This window comes from Dermacentor variabilis, unplaced genomic scaffold (genome assembly GCF_050947875.1).
Source record: "Dermacentor variabilis isolate Ectoservices unplaced genomic scaffold, ASM5094787v1 scaffold_15, whole genome shotgun sequence".
In the NCBI taxonomy this organism is placed as follows: domain Eukaryota; kingdom Metazoa; phylum Arthropoda; class Arachnida; order Ixodida; family Ixodidae; genus Dermacentor; species Dermacentor variabilis.
Window position 1 is genome coordinate 843,960 of NW_027460313.1, and position 8,946 is coordinate 852,905.

The window sequence follows — 8,946 nt, forward strand, 5'->3', positions numbered from 1 at the left end:
GAGATCCAGTCTTTTCCTGGGGCACTGTTCCGTTTTACTTGCGAAATGGCTAGCTCCAACTCAAACAGGCTGAATTGAGCATTGATGCCGTCGGAGTTCCCAGACGGCAGAAGGGTGTAGATATCGTATGGTGGCAAATGAACGGGCTGCGGGAAAAAAGGTGTATGCTGCCTCATGCTCTAGTTCATCGACGGTCTGACCGGTGCGGATCAGGACGTTCTCTATGTTATTCCTAGTCTTCATTTGACCATTCATAGCTCGGAAGGTGCGCCACAAGCGCCCTGTACCAGAACGGTGTGACAGAGTGCTACAGAAGTCTAGCCATCTCTCCCGGGTGAGCTGCTTAGCGTATCGTCTCGCCTCTGCTGTTCTTTTGGGCAAAGTCAGCAATTTTTTATAATTCTTTCTTGATAATACGTATTCTTGCTCTGCCTGCTTCCTGCTCTCCCAGAGATTGAGGAGGTGGGTATCTGGTGTGGGGACATCTGTTGTCACCAGTGTGGTAGTGGTGGCTTGTTCTTTGGCCCTGCGCAGGAGGTCCTCAACAGGAAGTTCCTCTCTGAACTTTTGCCAATTGACTGTTTGAGTAGTGTGTCTTCGTTTTCTGAGAGTCGAGTTCAGCTCAATCCAAATTGGGTAATGATCACTACCCATTGTCTCATGGCCGCACCGCCAATCCTTAATGATGTTTCCAGAGTGCCAGGTCAGGTCTGGAATCGTGTCACGTTGCCCAGGTTGCATACCGCGTCGCGTGGGATAGTCTATATCATTGGCCAATAAAAGCCCTGCCTTTTCCGTGGCTGCATTAAGTCTTGTTCCTTTTGTGCTTGAGTTTCGGTAGCCCCATGTTTCATATGCGGCGCATTGAAGTCCCCACCTACCAGAATGACATCCCTTGAGTAGGCGTGTTTCAGCTGCCATAACCAATCATAATTTGCATCCTGTGATTTTGCCGATGGTCTGTAGTATGCGCTAGCGATGACTATATGCTTGTTGTTGTAGCGTATTCTCGCTTCCACAATTTCTTGATGTGGTGTGCAGAAGGTGGCGGTGTCCAGCTGTGCATGCGGTTTGTCTTTATGTACAAAAATGGCGGCTTGTGCTTGTATTTTCTCCATGCGAGATGCTGGGAGAAAACAGAGCTTTGTAGTGATGAAGACCTGGAGATGTTCCCTTGGTCTCCTGCAGCAGTAGAATGCTGGGATAACCTATACGCTCGAATAGAAGATTCAATTCTGATGCACAGGCTTGAAGACCTCGACAATTCCACTGTAGGATGTCCGGTGTATCTTCGGGGGAAACAGGCGCCATATTTATGCTGTTAGTAGGGGGCCGACCTTTGCTTTCCGGCGGAGATGTGCTTGGTTGGGGGTGGCTGCTTGTTTTCATAGGGCGTCCAGTCGCTGTAAGATGCAATCTTGCTCAAGGCGGAGCCTCTGCTGTTCTACATGAACTTGGCTAAGCTGGTTGCTAATCGTGTGTAGTGCACACAGTTTCGTCATGATTGTGGCCAGTTGGGTAGTTACGTTGGTATGTTCGGCTTGCTTCTCTTCTTGAGCGTCAAGTCTTTTCCCGATATCCGCCAATGCTGCCGTAATCCTTTCGTTCGCAAGCATATCGGGTTTTTCGTATGCCGACTGCGATGTGGGCGGCGGGCATACCTTTTGTGGGGATGAGTTTGGAGGAGCAGAGGCCTTATCCGGCATTGGAGGAGTAAAAGGGCTGGTCAGGGGGTTGTCGGCCCAGAATCTAGCTGATGCCTTCTGAAACTTCTCTGCGCTTTCGACTTTTTTACTTTTCTCCTAGTAACTCGTTGAAAGCACGTTGTGTCGTAATCATCAAGGACCGTGCCTTCTCTAGGTCGGCTTGCGCTTTGGCTATAGCTTGGTCAAGCTTGGATAGTGACTGGCGAGGTTGCTTCGGTTGACTTGACGGACTGCGGTGCCTACTCGGTGTTTTGTGTGGATGGTGCTTGGATTGACCGCTTGCTTCCTGTTGTGGTGCTCGTGACTTCGATTCCTGTCTGTGCATTGCTGGGGTGACTGATATTTTGTTATTACGTCTAGTGACCTCATATAGTCGCGTTGGGCTTCTTGACCGTACTGATCGAGACGAAGGCGCCTGGGATGCTCTGTACGGACAAGTGGGGATTGTTGCCATATGGCCTTCTTCTTGACATCTGACACAAAAAAGGCCCTCCCCGCTGGGTGTCTTGGTCATGGTCGACTCCACAATGGGAACACACCGGTTGGTTTGGACAAAATGTTTGCATGTGGCCACTTTTGTGACAAGAAAGGCATGATACTGGCCTGTTCTTGAATGGGTGGGTCTTGAGCGGGCAGTTATAATAATAGATCCTTTGCGGAATGCTATAGGTGCCTCTAACGTGACAAGGGCTGTGCTAGTTTTGCCTAACAGCAAGAACTGTGCCATGCGGGGAGAAAATGTTTTTCATGAGATCCCGGCTGGTGCTACCAGGCTCAACCTGGTGTATAACAAACCGCACAGTGTTCTTTGGAGGTGTCCCACTTCGGATCGGATAGTACCCACTTCGTATCGGATAGCGTCTTGACTTGCCTCGAAATGTTCACACCATGCTGCTGTTCTTTCACAATAGCCGTGATCGCGTTGCTTCTGCTGTCAGGTTTGTAGACCGCTGGCCTAGCTAAATGTGCGTCAACCGCAAGTTTGTTCAGTTCAGTAGCTAGTGTGGCGCGGGGAAATGACGAAATGTTGCGCCTCTCCGTGGGCCTAATGACTACTACATGGTATGGTAATTCTTTAAAGTACTTGAAGTTTTCTGCCTTAATTCCACTCCTTAATAGCCTGCCGCTTGCCTGGTACAGTTTGCCATTGGGTCGCATTGACTGCCTGCGTCTCAGCTGCGTCTGGGGTCTCGCTGTCATTTGCTACTTGCGTCTCGGGTGCCTCCGTGGTGTCTCTGGCCAACGCTGCTCCGGCGCTGGCTGCCTGCGTCTCGGCTGCGTCCGCGCCTGGGGCGAGCTTCGCTTGCTTAGCTTGCGGCTGGTCAACACTAGAGACTCAGGGGTCATCTTCACTTTGCGCGGCCTTACTTTTCAGAACGCCAATTTCCATGTATTCTAAGGATGCGTCGACTTGCGATGGTGGCCCCATGACGACGGTGTCACGTCGAGCGGCCAAGGCCATTAGGCCTAGCGTTAGACCTAACGCTAGGCCCAACTATTTTAGGCGCAGTTATACTCTGACGTTCTCGGCGCGCGGCGGTTGCGGTCGGTTACGTTACGTCGGCGACGCCGCGCCAAGCGCAAGTCCGACGGTCTACACTCCAACCGGCTGCCGCTGCACCGAGCGCCCCGAGATCGCGCGTTGCCACAGCAACCGTCTCAACGCATGCGCAGAGAATCAACACCGCGGACGCGCGCGCCCGCCGTTTTTTTCTCTCTCTTTTTTTCCCTCGAGATCGCGCGCTTTTTTTTTTACGCGCCAACCTGCAAGCATCGTCGCGGTCTAAGTGTCTTCCTTTTTCGTGCTTAATAACATTGCGCATCGTTCGAGGATGGCACGGAGCAACCCTGCACGACGGAAGCTGGTGCTGGCATTGTTGCTGCATCGTTTGCGCCGCAAGCGCACGCGATCAATCTACATTCGGGGGATTTTTGACAAGCGCTCGGAACTCGGAGAATACCATCATCTCGTGCAGGAGCTCCGACAAAGTGACCCCGAGTACCTCTCGGTTATCCTCACTTTGCCTCGTGAGCAGTCGTATTGCATGAAACTTTACAGTGCACTTTGACATCTAGGTAAAGTTGAAAGTAAAAAAATAATATTAATATAATGAGAACCTTGATACGAACAAAATAACGAAGGCCGTTTCCGAAATAAATTATTTAAAGTATACAGTACCAAACGGTGCAAAACGTCATTTCTCTAGACAGTGCGAGGAACTGCAGCCATCTGCTTTATTCTCAACGCATGAGCGAAAAACGTTGCAAAGTTCGTGAATTATCAGACGTCAAATTCAGCCATAATTTCCATTATCCGCACTTTGCATCTGGCTGCTGCTTGCCTAGTCATTCTGTCCAGGGTCATGCCTATGGACAAGACAAATGCCTCATTTCCGGCCATTTTTCGTTGCAGATGGGAGAACAACTGTTGCTCAATTACGTCATTTGCTTTACGTTTTTTAATGTATTTTTCGATGGCTCTTTTGTCGCCTGCACAGCGGCTTCGGCCTCGTGATGTAGATCTGTGTGGCCCGTTGAAAACTGTTCATGGTCGCAGTTGCTGCTCCCTGTTGGCGAAGATGTGCCTCGCTGTACAAATTGCTTCTGCTGTGGTGTCGTCCTCTACTGCTGATGGCACCTCCTCGAGGTTGCACGTGGCTCTATAGGGGAAACATTATCCGTTACTTAGACAGTATATATCACGTGGTAGTGATAAAAAAGATAAACAAGTTCAAGTGTCAATATTTCGGATTAAAAATTTGACCAACTGCAATTCGAAGTCTTTGAATTCAGTAAATTAGCTAGGTTCCCTTGAAAACCTTCACCTACGGCTTATTAGCGCACCAAACAATGTTACTTAAACTTTTCCACTTGTGGACTTCCTCGACAGCCAGGAAAACTAGACTGCGTAACCTTGCTGAGATTATGACTGCACGGAGACAACCTAAAACAACCTGTACACATAAATTCTGACGCTTAATATATATATATATATATATATATATATATATATATATATATATATATATATATATATATATATATATATATATATATATGTGTATATATATATATATATATATATATATATATATATATACCCTTTATATCATAGGAATCAGCAGTGAAAAACAAACCGCAATGTTCGCGAAGAGCTTCTCAATTTGAGGATCGAGCCTGTCCCACCAGCGACGCCATGGCAATAGCACCCTGACAGACCTGCCCACCTTTTCCCCATACCGCCTGCGAACGCGCGACGCGCGCTTTGGGTCACAGTGTAGTGTAGCAAGTCGATAATTTTCCATTACCAGCTCGAAAGCTTCATGTTATATCCTCCCTCTAACTGAAATATTTCTACAGAACATGACGGGCCTGAATCGGAGGGAGTAAACAGTCGGTTATCTTTTTATTCTCAATATTTTACGTTGCAGGATACTGCAATTAAACAGAAATACCGCGCTGATCTTTTGTCAGTATTCTTTATTGACACTGTCGACATAAGATCACCGGTGCTATATTATTTTGGTGCCAACGTGGACTATCAAACAGCTGTTAAATTTGCCTAGTGCTCAGTTGGCAGGATGCAAAGGCGACATTTGAGCACAATCTTGTAATCGTACTTTACATCCTACAAACCGAAATCGGGTCGAGTTTTTATTTCTTCATCACTGGCCCCACGATCGAGCTATACCACTGACATCAAAAGTGCACCGGTAATTTGTTGCCTGCTGCTGGACGCTTCCACACATGCATCTTCGTGGCTTGAGCTACCCCGCAATGGTACACTGTTTCGCAACAAGCCAACAATTGAAACAACTGAAGCGCGCAGACACACGTACACACGCACGCATGCACACAATCGTATTCAGCGCTTGCATATTTACCAGAACGGTATGTAACCACCGAAATAACTCACTTTCTCTGGCGGCCACAGTTCTTGTAGAATTCCATTGACTGCGCGAATTCCCACGCTCGCCTTGAAACGAAGCCGCTGCTGCCCCGCATCGCCAACTCCAAAGCCTTTGCCTCGCGGGTGTAGCAATCTCGCAGCCTTTTCCAAAGTTTCAGGCATTCTTCGACTAAAAACAGCAGTGCAATAAAAAAAACGTAATTAAACCTGCCCCAGCAGTGAATAACTTATTTCGATACGGCAAATCACGACTCAGCGAGGAAGCTTACCTGTAGCGAGATTGCATTGGCGGCGGGTGGCTTCCCATGCATTATTTTTTGTTGCTTGATCGCGGTAATCCATTCGTCTTGTGTCGTAGACGCACGGGTGGGAGCGGATTCCCTCGAGGGTCCGTTCGATCACAGAATCCGAAGCTTCACACACGTTCTGGGTACTTTCATTCATTGTTTCACCGAACGTTGTCGCACCAGCGCCGACTTCGCAGGCGGCCATTGCGTCTCTGACGCGCAACGCGCGCGGAATGCCGGGAATGCTTCGCCGACGCGGCCCGGCGCGGCCGGCGAAAAATAGGAGCGGAGCTATTAGAGAGTTAATAGGGGCCCCAAACCTTTTGGGGCCCCAAAGAAATAGCGTCGAAGCCACTGCGCATGAGCAAGACGCAAACTCCGTTTGGGTTTTGCGTTGGGAACGCTATTTCACCGATTTAGCGGGAGCCCAAATAGCGGCCCCAAAAGCTTTGCGTCGGCAAACATGGCGGCACCCATCGAAGCGACGGCTCTAACCTAGCACAAAACTGGGTTTGATTCGCGGAAACGCGTGAAGTTCGCAAGCTAGGAGAAGTGAGTGTGGTTATCGCTTTCTCTCAACTAGCGTGTGTTATGAAGATTGACTCATTAGACGCCGCTGATTTTGAATTCGATTGTGGATTTTATGGCTCGTAGGCCTAACACGGCTAATCTTGGCTGGTGAAGGCTAGTAAAGTTGGTTTGCTCAAAACTAAGCGCAACTAACTGTTTACTGCTTACAGAATAACCTCTAAATTGTAATTAAACGCGAATACACGCAAGTCAAAATTATTATTCCTATCATAAAATGGTATATTTTATTTAATTATTTCTAATAGTTTTTCTTTGACGCCGTAGTGATGCTGTCAGCGCAAGACGCTATCCGCAAACGTCAAACCCTATTCTAAAACTCTTCACTCCTACGTGCCCCAACGCTAACACCCGCAGAGCTCTTTGGGGCCCCAAACTATTGGGGCCCCAAAGGAATAGCGTCGAAGCCACTGCGCATGCGCAAGACGCAAACTGCGTTTGGGTTTTGCGTTGGGAACGCTATTTCACCGATTTAGCGGGAGCCCAAATAGCGGCCCCAAAAGCTTTGCGTCGGCAAACGTGGCGGCACCCATCGAAGCGACGGCTCTAACCTAGCACAAAACTGGGTTTGATTCGCGGAAACGCGTGAAGTTCGCAAGCTAGGAGAAGTGAGTGTGGTTATCGCTTTCTCTCAACTAGCGTGTGTTATGAAGATTAACTCATTAGACGCCGCTGATATTGAATTCGATTGTGGATTTTATGGCTCGTAGGCCTAACACGGCTAAGCTTGGCTGGTGAAGGCTAGTAAAGTTGGTTTGCTCAAAACTAAGCGCAACTAACTGTTTACTGCTTACAGAATAACCTCTAAATTGTAATTAAACGCGAATACACGCAAGTCAAAATTATTATTCCTATCATAAAATGGTATATTTTATTTAATTATTTCTAATAGCTTTTCTTTGACGCCGTAGTGGCGCTGTCAGCGCAAGACGCTATCCGCAAACGTAAAACCCTATTCTAAACTCTTCACTCCTACGTGTCCCAACGCTAACACCCGCAAAGCTCTTTGGGGCCCCAAACTATTGGGGCCCCTATTCTAAATCTCCGTATTGGCGGCGAGGAGTTACGGAGTCGCCATCTATTGGAAGCGCCTCGCTGGCGTAGTATGAGGGATCACGCGGCGCGCTCCTCATAGGTTTTGTTGTCAGCGCTCACTGAAAACACCACGCGCGAGCTCTCCCGGACATTTCTGCAAGTACTTTCGAAACGAGAGAAGTTTTTTACTGTCTAAATAATAATCTTGGGCAAACTGAAAGCACACAATCGTTTACAGACGCTATCTCTTTACCGAATACGTACAGTGAACCCCACTGCCCGCGGTCGCCGCGATGGAGTCTCCCGAACCGGCTTCTTGCGTGAAAGGTAGGTAAACGCTGAGAGCAAACTATGTGAAATATGTTCTTATAGTTTTTGTATAACTAAATGGAGCGTAATAGAATGTGAAGCCTCAATGCAGCGATCGCACAGATTCGCAGCGACCGACTGCGCGGCTGCATGCTTGTCCGTGCGCTGTGTCGCTTTCGCCGCGTGCGCTTTTCGCATCGTGCCGTGAGCTTTAGGCCGCAAAATATGAGCATTTGACAGTATACAAGCAACCATTGTTGCGTGGGCGCTATCAGAGCTGTTCAAAAATAATTTCATTGTAGAGACTTCGACGCCTATGGGCACTGTGATGTGCCTTCGCGACGATTCAATCTTTTTTTTTTCTTCTAAGTTCTTAGACGTTTCAATATTATTTCTCGAATTGCGTCGCGCTGTATGTTTATCGGTGTTCTCAGCGTGCGATTTCCCGCTGCTTCTTTTTTGTAATCCAGTGCATTAATTCATAACAGAAACATGACCATATGCAATGCTTTTTTTTAATGTGCTTCTTACCGCTCCCTTTCCACTCCAGTGAACTTGCCAGTATCTATAGCATCGACAAGTTCATAGACCAAACCGTCATGACATTAGTCGGGCAGCGGACTCGGGCGAGCGTCTCAGTGCGCGTTTTCCGAACATCGCAGACCCACCGCCGTAGCAGAAATCTTCCTCGCGTCTGTGCTTGCTGCATACCGGAATTGTAGCCGATGACTGTTTGCCGGTTTGATGTTTCGCGAGCCAAGCTTCACGCAGCTTCTTGTCCTGCGGCTACGTGTGAATAAGGCTGACACAGGCCTCCATTGCGTACGTCCGGCACTGCGGCACCGAGCAGTAGCCTACCATGTTGCGCGCCTTCAAAGGCAGCCACTACCTATTGTAGTGCTTTCAAGCGTTGTAAAGGAGACACTCGCAGCGGGAAAATCTTGCCACTAAATGAGGACCGCAGCGTACGAGGGAATTTAAACTCTCATTTTCAGCTCGCTTCGGCGCTCCCGAAGCAGCCGACGCGGCCGCTATGTCCACGTGATCTCTAATAGCACGTCACGCCGATGGTGGCGCCATCTTTTCCAGTGGCGGAACTCGAGGCCAATAG